The 11,554-nt window shown below is 42.1% G+C and overlaps 1 pseudogene; it reads right to left on the bottom strand.

The window, feature by feature from the left end:
* Positions 1 to 8,842, bottom strand: LOC139541245 (flavin-containing monooxygenase 5-like; annotated as a pseudogene).
* Between the last annotated feature and the right edge of the window lie 2,712 nt (positions 8,843 to 11,554).

Here is an 11,554-nt window from a genome sequence, read left to right as displayed (position 1 = left end):
TAGATGTTAGGGGTAATTTTACTCTAAACAACATGTTGAAGGCATTGATGTGAAAGCATATACAGTGCTGAGTTACCTCAAGAGGATGTAGGGTTGTGGCAATGGAGGAGATGGGGAACAAAGTGAAAATGACATGACTTGGGAACACCTCTCGGAACCTGGGGCCGAAAGGGGAAGACTGGGCGAAAGCATGAGGAGGCTTTTTAGGGCTTTCATTTTGTGGAATCCAGCAGAAAAGTATCCTGTGTTCATTGTCCCTTCTTCCCAAAGGGTCGATACAGCTGTAATTCAGACAAAAAAAACATTTCACACAAGCACCGATATTTAACCCTTTCTCCTAGGCTGAGTCTCCTCCTACCCATCTGTACAAACATCATTCTTTACTTCTAGGCAGGACATTAGTGATACGGGCCATGAACTTCTATTTCTCTCTTAAATTTGATTTACCACACCCGCTCGGGCCTTATTGCTTAATTATGTTCCGGCCCCCGACCATCCGCTCAAGAAAGAAATTGTCCCGCCGCTGAATCTAGTTGATGATCCCTGTCTTATGGCTTGGTGGCAATGTTCCCTCTAATATTTTTCAGCACTGAGCAGATTTCACAAATTTGAACCTTGTGAAATTTCTGTGCAATTTCCAGCACGCGTTTACTGTGAACAAAATTAAAGTGGGTACTGCCTCAGTGGCCACATCAGGCTACTGTGGCTATTTGATCATAATGTAGACCTACTAGAGTGGCCTACCATAAAAAACATGGAGAAAATGCATCACATAACATTTTAACATAGAAATAGTGGTTTTAGCATTCAGCCTACAGTAGCAGCCAATGTGTGTTCAATGTAGGCCTACATCCCATGAGAAAAAAACACAAAAAGCTCATCTGTGTGCTCATAGTCCTAACCGGGGTCTTGACCTGGCTGCAGATTGGCGTCGTAACCAACTTCAGGGGGTAAATGTCACCTTCGATGGCCACTGGCACGCAAGAGAAGTGTAATCTTCACAGATGAATCCTGATTTCAACTGTACTGTGTGGGTGAGTGGTTTGCTGATGTCAACATTGTGAACAGAGTGCCCCATGGTAGCAGTGGGGTTATGGTATGGGCAGACATAAGCTACGGACAACGAACACAATTGCATTTAATCAATGGCAATTTGAAAGCACAGAGATAACGTGACAAGATCCTGAGGCCCATTGTCTTGCCATTCATCCACCGCCATATCCTCATCATGATAATACACGGCCCCATGTCGCAAGGATCTGTACACAATTCCTGGAAGCTGAAAATGGCCCAGTTCTTCCATGGCCTGCATACTCACCAGACATGTCACCCATTGAGCAGGTTTGGGATGCTCTGGATCTTTGAAATTGTTGCATGTTGCGTTTATATATTTGTTCATTGTAGCATACCTGTGTTTTGGCTGTAGGCCGTACAGTCTGTGGTCGAAGCTTTGATTCAGATTCTTCTCCATCATCCTGGTAATCCAGGAGGAGAAGAGCTTCTGCAGCAGCTTGTCCAATCGCGAAGTGCCCACCAGGTCACCTGGCGGGCCCCCTGCCCCCACCCTGCTGACCACCCACGCCCCCCTCCGTGTGCTGAGGTACACCTGTAGACCAGGGGTTTGTGATGTAGGTCAGATATTGCCTAGTCTCTTCCTGTTCATGCTAGCTGGGAGTTTTGCAAACTTCCCTACATAATATCTGAGAGAAATACTTCAAAAAGAATCGGATGATTTCCCACTCTGCTGGCATCCACAGCGATGTCACCTCCAGAATTCCCGATCTCGACCACCACCACTCTCTTCCCCTGCAGCCCCTCAGCACTGCGATATTCCCAACTATGCAAGTACCTGCCCTCAAACTCCTCTATACCTGAGAAAAGGAGAAATGGGATCATGGATTGATTGTGATAATTAACAAAGAAGAAGGATTGAATGTTAAACTAATAATACTTTGTTCTGGAGTTGACAGTTACCTGGGAAGTCATTGAGAGGCAGGTGTGGTTGTGTAAAGTGATGGGTGCAGACCATCACAGAATCAAAGACCTTAGTCTCCCTCTGACCTTCGGTCCCCTCTGTCTCCACCTCCCACTGACCTGACACTGGGAAGTCTGGCCTCTGTCGCACACTCACCACAGGGGTCTAACACATACGCAGACACAAGCAAGAAGACAGACAGACTGTCAGGCAGAAAGATAGACAGCCACAAACACGCACAAATCAGGACCATTTATTGCTGAATGTGAACATAATGGGTAAATTGTCATAGCTGACATGCATGACTGAAAAGACATCTTCCTTCCTTAACTTCTTTGATATAGGGGGCAGCATTTTCACTTTTGGATGAATTGCGTGCCCATAGTGAACTGCCTCCTACTCTGTCCCAGATGCTAATATATGCATATTATTATTACTATTGGATAGAAAACACTCTGAAGTTTCTAAAACTGTTTGAATGATGTCTGTGAGTATAACAGAACTCATATGGCAGGCAAAAACCTGAGAAGAAATCCAAACAGGAAGTGAGAATTCTGAGTGGTCGATGTTAAAGTCATCCCCAGGGCCTCCCGGGTGGCGCAGTGGTCTAGGGCACTGCATTGCAGCGCTAGCTGCGCCACCAGAGTCTCTGGGTTCGCGCCCAGGCTCTGTCGCAGCCGGCCGCGACCGGGAGGTCCGTGGGGCGACGCACAATTGGCCTAGCGTCGTCCGGGTTAGGGAGGGTTTGGCCGGTAGGGATATCCTTGTCTCATCGCGCTCCAGTGACTCCTGTGGCGTGCCGGGCGCAGTGCGCGCTAACCGAGGGGGCCAGGTGCACGGTTTTTCCTCCGACACATTGGTGCGGCTGGCTTCCGGGTTGGAGGCGTGCTGTGTTAAGAAGCAGTGCGGCTTGGTTGGGTTGTGCTTCGGAGGACGCATGGCTTTTGACCTTCGTCTCTCCCGAGCCCGTATGGGAGTTGTAGCGATGAGACAAGATAGTAATTACTAGCGATTGGATACCACGAAAATTGGGGAGAAAAGGGGGTACAATAAAAAATAAAATAAAAAAAGTCCCCCCCCCAAAAAAGTCATCGCCTATTCAATTCCCTGTAATATATGGATCTGTTTGCACTTCCTACGCCTTCCACTAGATGTCAACAGTCAGTAGAACGTGGAATGAAGCTTATGCTGTGTTGTGGGACCGTATAGGAGGTGTTTGAGTCAGTGGTCTGGCAGAGTGCCAGTTCTTGGTCACGCACTTTCCTCATGATATCGTCATGCGTTCCATTACTTATAGAGACTGAAAAGAATGCTCCGGTTGGAACGTTATTGGATATATATGATAACAACATCCTGAAGATTGATTCTCTACTAAGTTTGACCAGTTTATTCGACTTGTAATATAACCTTTTGAAGTTTTCGTACGACGTTTGCCTGCATCTGCGCGAGTGTTTGGACATGTGTACTACACATGCTAGCAAAATTAGCTAATTGGACATAAGTAAATGGACATTATCGAACAAAACAACGATTTATTGTGGAACTAGGATTCCTGGCACTGCATTCTGATGACGATAATCAAAGGTAAGGGAATATTTATGATGTAATTTCGTATTTCTGTTGACTCCAACATGGCGGAGAAATGTTGTTAAATCTGAGCGCCGTCTCAGATTATTGCATGGTGTGCTTTTTACGTAAGTTTAAAAAAAAAATCTGACACAGAGGTTGCATTAAGAACAAGTGTATCTTTAATGATATCATAAACTTTGATGAGATACATGTTTTACATGAGTATTTCTGTTATTTGACATGGCTCTCTGTAATTACTCCGGATATTTTGGAGGCATTTCTGAACATGGCGCCAATTTAAACCGAGATTTGTGGATATAAATATGCACATTATCGAACAAAACATAAATGTATTGTGTAACATGATGTCATGAGTGTCATTTGATGAAGATGTTCAAAGGTTAGTGATTCATTTTATCTCTTTCTGCTTTTTGTTACTACTATATTCTGCTGGGAAAATGGCTGTGTTTTTCTGTGGCTATGTACTGAGCTAACATAATTGTTTGGTGTGCTTTCCCCGTAAATCCTTTTTGAAATCAGACATGTTGGCTGGATTCACATCATGTGTAGCTTTAATTTGGTGTCTTTCATGTGTGATTTCATGAAAGATAGATTTTTTAGTAATATATTTGAATTTTCCGCGCTACATTTTTTCTGGATTTTGGCCATATCCTAGAGAAGTTAATGGCCTCTGACCTGGAAGTGGATGTGCTTGAGGTCAAAGGTCTCAGCGTAGAGTCGTAGGTAGAGCATCACCTGGGAGTGGTGCATGTTGTTGGGCAGGTGAGATGGAGGAGGGAAGTCGCTATATGACGACATCATCTCCTTGCCGTTGATGATGACAGACTGGTAGATGTTGGCCCTGCCTGGCTCTGGATGCTCCTAAAGGACAAGGACACTGATTGAGGGTACGGTCCAATATACACACACAACTATACACCACTTAGATTGTACTGTTTGTCCAAACAGTCATAGTAATTCATAAAGGATATACAGCTATTGAAATAGAACTCCATATTGCCACACACACACTCTCTCTTTCCTAGTCAACTTACCTGGTAAAATAAGGGTAAAATAAAAATAAAACTCACCTTGAACCTCCACAGACCCCGATGTCTTCACTGCTCTCAAAGCAGGTGGGCTGGTCCAGACCCTCATCCAGACAGCTCTTGATGCTGGTCAGACCTGAGGGACCCGCCCCGATCACTGCTACTGTACGCACCATGATGGAACTACAGAGAGAGAGAAGGTTAGTACCATGATGGAACTACAAGGAGGACAGAGAAATGGTTAGGTGTTAATTAAGGAAAAGCACCTTTAGTCAATCTGCTTTCAGTGTGAGAGCTTCCCATGTCTGGAATACCCTGCCATTAGACACACACACACACAACTGTGATTAATGTGCACTGTCTTTTTACAATCAACTTTAATGACCTGACATTGTTCCACGTAATGGAAACAGATTACAATGTTAGAATACAGTTATTCCTGCTCAAATTCACTAGTGTTACCTAAACAATCAAACCAAGAATCAATAACCATCAGAATACATTATCACAATGTTTCCTTATTCACACCTGAATCACTTTCAGCTTAACATATCCTATTTCTTTTCTTTCCAGTGGGCAAAAATATAACCCCTCTACTCTCAACGTTCTGCCTTACCTCTATCGTAAGATTAAAACCAAACTTTACAACTTTCTCTTCTCTTTCCTCTTCCCACTTATGAAATGTCCAAGACTTTAAAAATAACATGTACAGTGCCAAATTTATAACATATGTCAGTCAATCTATTAGAATGAAAAACATTTCGGTGGGCCCCACTATCGCCATTATCTCTCCGCTATTATTTAGAATTTCTTTAATTTAGGTAACTGTCTCCTCTATGATACAGTAATTTAAATACAATATCCCTCAATACGTTAGTCCAGCAGATAATTTAGGCAACAGACACCATCTGGCATAGAAATTCTCTCAATTTAACGTAAACAATCTATTAAAAAGTTCAATTTATCTCTTATCCAAACACTAGCGACCGTATCTTTCCAGGCAAAACATACCAATAGGGGTTGTGTCCTACTCAGTCACAATGTTTACAGGGAGCCTTACACTCCCGGGCGAAATGTCCTGTCTCATCGCAATTGAAACATTTTCTATCTTCTGATCCTGTCCATTTTTTCTCTTAGGTCCCTTCCCCTTAAAGCCTCCTTCATGCTTGTTTACAATTACCCCGATAGTTACTGTCAGATGCTCTGACCCAACCTCTTCTCTCTTTTTACAGTCTCGGTGATTATGGCCTACTTTATTACAGTGTTTACACGGTGCCTTACAATCTCTAGCCAAATGGCCTGGTTTGTGACAGTTAAAGCATTTTTTCCCCCTTTCTTTTGACGGTCTCTATCCACTTTTCTCGACTTTATCCCTTTCTCTACCTCTATCCACTTTCTCAATAAGGTTGCTAAATCTTGTCCTCCTTCCCCAGCCCGTGGGTTTGGTAAGGCAATTAGGGGATATTGACTGACCTCTTCTCCTTCCTCGGCCTCTAGCCACTCTGACTCTACCCCCCTTCTCCCTGGGCTCTGATTATGTGACATCAGCCTTCTGAGGGATAAAGCCTGGTCTCTACCCCTTTTCTCCTCTTCCTGTCACTTGTTTATTCTGCGTCCTAGTTTAGTTCTCATTCTCTAAAGTAACTGGCCCTATCCTTTCCTCTTCCTCTCCTATCCCTCCCTCGGCTCTAGCAGGCTCCACATATGGGGGTTGTGGTACGGGGAGCCCCGGCTGCCGTCTCCTTACCACCACTCATCAGGATTATCTCTCCACGCCTGATCGGCCAGAGAGGGATTCAATTTAGGTTTATGGGGAGCCTCCTGAGGAGCCGTGGGAATACTCGTTATCTGTTCCTGGCAACCTACATCTTCTTTCTTTGTTATTTCCCTTTTCTTTTCTCCCTCTGATCTCTCATCTCCACTTAATTCCGGAACCTCCTTTGAGGATTTAATGCCCATTGCTAGTTAACTTTGTAGTTGCTATGCTTATTCTCCCTATCTAGGTGTATATGCTTTTGTGATCTATGTGTGTGCTTTTTTACCGTTATCCAATTACTATAGTTTTGTCCTACAGTATATTCTCACAATCTACGTATATACCTCGTTTCCGTTAGTTTTCCTAGGTAGTGTTCACAAATAGTTTACATTCATTTGTAGTGGCCACCTATATCTCGTGTCTTTACAGACCCACTAATATAATCTTGATCAGGTTCCCGCTTAGATCTCAATGTTAGTTAGTTTACGTTGGTAGTGCAGATACCTCCTGTCATTTCGGACTAGTCACTGGGGACTTTTTCATTCCTAGGTGGCTTCTAAATCCAATTCCTGTCTTCCAATTGCATAGAATACTACCTATACCAGGGTTCTCTACACAAAATTCTAAAGACAGGTCACCAGATTAGAAGGCCCAATGGATTCTAAAAATCAATGTCCAAACCACACAAGAGTCATTAAACATATTTCTCAAAATGTAGCCCGAACGTCAATTCCCCAAATCCGCGAATAAAGTTTTACTGACCTTTTGCATTGTAGGCTGGGAAAAGCAATGTTCGTTAGATTCCGTCACCATCTCTGTCGACCTTAGATATATACCGGCCTGTTATTGAACCCCAATTTCAGGGGACAGGTCTTTCGGCGTGCTACCTTCGGCCGACAGGGACAGATATTGGAAACTTGTTATAGACCAAATTGCTATAGAATTTTGTAATCAATGTTCATAAATTTCAATTATCCTTATAGGTCTGCAACCCAAAGTGTGTAAAGTTCTGGTTTAAATGAAACAGACAGAATTCCCAACTCACAATTAGTCAAATCCAATTTTATTTGCGAAAGCTCTCCCGTGCATATACAAAGATGTTCCTTTTATAACATTCTCTTAAAGTGTAAATGTCACTTTCACTGTTCTGAACATTGAGTGACATCAACACAGTGAATCTTGACCTCACTCACCCTTCTTTTGCAACACACTTTTGCAAAGTGATTATTAGTTCCACAAGCTCTGCATGGTTTTCTGTAGGCAGGGCAGTGCTCTTCGCCTCGTGTGTGTGTGTGTGTGTGTGTATTCCCACAGTATTTACATGCTATGGGGCTCTCTGTGTTCACCGTTCGTGGTGAATTACTCTGCCTCGATTGGTTGTCTGTCTGCCGGACTCCGCATGTAGGGATTTGTACAATGCTTGAACAAGGCTATTGAACTTGACATTGGTGTCTGTCTTTATTCATTTATCCAATATATCATACTGAAACAATGAGCCATTGTTTACTGACCACACTGGGTTTTCATTGTCATTCTGGTGGGTAGTTCACACTAGGTAGGAATCAATGCTGTATATAGGCAGGCAATGTGCTGAACAGGCAAACATAGCTAACTATTTTGGTTGAATTACAAAGCATAACAGAAAATGCATACAGCATTTCTTACCTTCCCTTTCAGTTTTGGGGTTTGCACAACCACAACTTGTACAGCCTCGGGTTACCTCCAAATGATCTCCACCAGTATCTCCCTGAGTAACACATGTTTGTTTGATGTTACTGTGCCAAATGTTATAGCTAGATGCATTTTTTGGGGTGGTCCTTGGCCAAAAATGATGTCGACCACCTAGCTAACTAAGTTAGCACTACCGTCTCAACAAAACACTATCATGTCAACAATCTGTATATCTAGCTTTAGCTAGCTAATGTCAGCTAGTTGAAATAAAGGCATTTGGCATCTTGTGGGGTTTATGCAGTGTAGCTACTTGATGCTATCATTTCATTTCGCTTGAGTACAAAACAGTCCGAATACAGAAGATGTTAGCTAACTTGAACATTGAACACACTAAGGTTAGCATGTAACGTAGCTAGCAGGCTAAAAATGCAACCCAACACTTACCTAAGGTTACCAGTCCATGAGAATGGTGGCCATTTCTCTAACACCTTTCAAAATTAATTCCTATGTTTATCCGGTTCCTGGATTGGTCATGAGCAATCTTTTTCTCTTTTGACTTGAATTGATTCAGATCCAAGAACAGAGAATGGTGTTGATTCAGATCCAAGAACAGAGATTATGCATGTTGACTTCGTCTGCTCTGATTGTTTCTGGCGGCTGTAATGTTACATTTCAAGTGAATTTTACTTCCTCTCCAGCTATGGGCATAGTGTCGCCCACGACCTGTGGATTGCTGCTTTAAATTCTAACGGTTATTGGCATAATTTTAGCAAAAACGAAACAAGAACGGCAAGTATAGAATTATCCCACATTGAACAAATCTACGGCCTCTCAGGCTTGCTTTCATTGACCACGTTTCCATCCATAGTTTGTATGCGTGTAAAGTCATACTATAATAAATGTAGCAGTTTCAGTACACTTGTATAAATTATATGGTGTGTGGTCCTTCCACTATGACTCAGGAAACCATATTCCATCTGTAGATAAACTATAAATGATATGGTGTGTGGTCCTTCCACTATGACTCAGGAAACCATATTCCATCTGTAGATAAACTATAAATTATATGGTGTGTGGTCCTTCCACTATGACTCAGGAAACCATATTCCATCTGTAGATAAACTATAAATGATATGGTGTGTGGTCCTTCCACTATGACTCAGGAAACCATATTCCATCTGTAGATAAACTATAAATTATATGGTGTGTGGTCCTTCCACTATGACTCAGGAAACCATATTCCATCTGTAGATAAACTATAAATGATATGGTGTGTGGTCCTTCCACTATGACTCAGGAAACCATATTCCATCTGTAGATAAACTATAAATGATATGGTGTGTGGTCCTTCCACTATGACTCAGGAAACCATATTCCATCTGTAGATAAACTATAAATGATATGGTGTGTGGTCCTTCCACTATGACTCAGGAAACCATATTCCATCTGTAGATAAACTATAAATGATATGGTGTGTGGTCCTTCCACTATGACTCAGGAAACCATATTCCATCTGTAGATAAACTATAAATGATATGGTGTGTGGTCCTTCCACTATGACTCAGGAAACCATATTCCATCTGTAGATAAACTATAAATGATATGGTGTGTGGTCCTTCCACTATGACTCAGGAAACCATATTCCATCTGTAGATAAACTATAAATGATATGGTGTGTGGTCCTTCCACTATGACTCAGGAAGCCATATTCCATCTGTAGATAAACTATAAATGATATGGTGTGTGGTCCTTCCACTATGACTCAGGAAGCCATATAGTTTATCTACAGATGGAATAAATTATTTTAAACTTCACAGGGTGGTGAAAGTGCACGGTAATATTGATGCTCATTTCCAATACATATCGAGGGCCTTGTTCTGGTGACATGATAGTCGATGCTTGACTGCCATTTGACAAATAAAAATATGAACAATCTTGTGTAGACCAGCCTACCCGCACAACCTACTCTCACTGTTTATTCCAGCTGTTGACTAGAGCGCACGTGCCAGGACCAGAGAAGGCACATGCTATTTAATGCAACAGTTTTTATGTGAGGGGGTTGAAAATGCGATGGAAACAACTTTTAAATCAGTACATGAAAACTTAAGCGGGAAAAGTCAATTTTGTGTGCACTTATCACGCTCTGATTTTTAGACCCAACAAGTCCATTTGGTGGAAACACCACTGGTGGGAAAATGTGCATATTTTCTTTGTGGATTGTAGAATATTCGCAAAAAAATCTGTCGCCAATTGGATGAAAACCTAGTTACTGAGAATGACGTATCTATAACTCCCGTTTCTATTGGATTTGGTTGGATCGCCCAAAAAGCTGTCTACTGCACCTTTAAAGGGAGAGTTGCTCACACATTGCTTTGATTACTTTTCTTCAAAATCATGGAACAACACAAATACATTTGTCAAACAGTAAACTTTGATGTTAAAGAAGTTGTGCTTACCTCTATTCCATTGGACACAGGGAGAATCTAAATTGTTTACCCCTTGCTTCCTCCCTCCTCAAAACAAATTGGATGAAAAAGCAAGGTCTCTCCCTTCTGACCTTCTCCAATGGGTTTTGAGAAGGAGGCAAGGAGAGAGTATGCAATTGAGATTCTCCCACAGGGGTAGAAACAAAGAGTATCTATTACACAATCTATTATATTGACAAGATAGTGGAGTGACTGCTCTAACAATGGAAATACATGTCCTCAAAGATGGAAGCGCTCTACTGTCTTTGATTGATGGAAGGCAGGAGGCGAGATCGGGTGGGACCATTCTAGCCAATGAGAGGGCAGATGTGTGTGAACAACAGGCAACTCCAATATAAAGTTGTATTTTTTTCACAACCTAACCATTATGAAACTTCTATTAGATCAAATAAGCCTCACGTAGCAAATTACCGATCCCAAAAATTGCTGACTAAATTCGACACTCCTTGACCTCTGACAAGGTCAAAAATCTGTTGATTAACCCTTAATTGCTACTGTGCCGCCATTGATAATGGCTGACCCTGGCTGTGACCCCATTCACCAAGGGTGTCTCAGGGGACGTTGGGATATGCAAAAACACATTTCCATTTAACACATGGGTATAATACACACTTGTACACGTGAAACAGGATAAATATAATCACCCACCAAGTTATTTATCATCTATTGTAAACCTGTATAACAATGCAAACCCATCTAAATCTGTTACCCATAGACTGTACTCACCTGGTCCAGTGAGTGGACCCAGAAGCCTGTGTGTTGCCTGCTGTGTTCGCTGGTGTGGAAAACCTCTAAACTCTCAGTCAAAACCCAGATTGATATGTAACCCCAGTCTGTATGTCAGAGGGATAGACTTTGCTCTCTCTCAGCTGAAGTAGTTTTGACTGGAACTGTGTCAAATGCAAATGTGCGTTCAGTTCGCTTAAACATTTGCTATGTTTGCGGAATGGTTGAACATTGGGAAGATAAACAATATTTATGAAATTTAATATGGGGTATTAAATTTAACAGAAGTAATTTTTTCTACCCAGTTAAACACAAAGAGCAG

Source organism: Salvelinus alpinus, chromosome 16, assembly GCF_045679555.1.
Source record: "Salvelinus alpinus chromosome 16, SLU_Salpinus.1, whole genome shotgun sequence".
In the NCBI taxonomy this organism is placed as follows: domain Eukaryota; kingdom Metazoa; phylum Chordata; class Actinopteri; order Salmoniformes; family Salmonidae; genus Salvelinus; species Salvelinus alpinus.
Note: the sequence above shows the minus strand (reverse complement) of the source record. Positions and strands in the feature narration are given on the sequence as shown.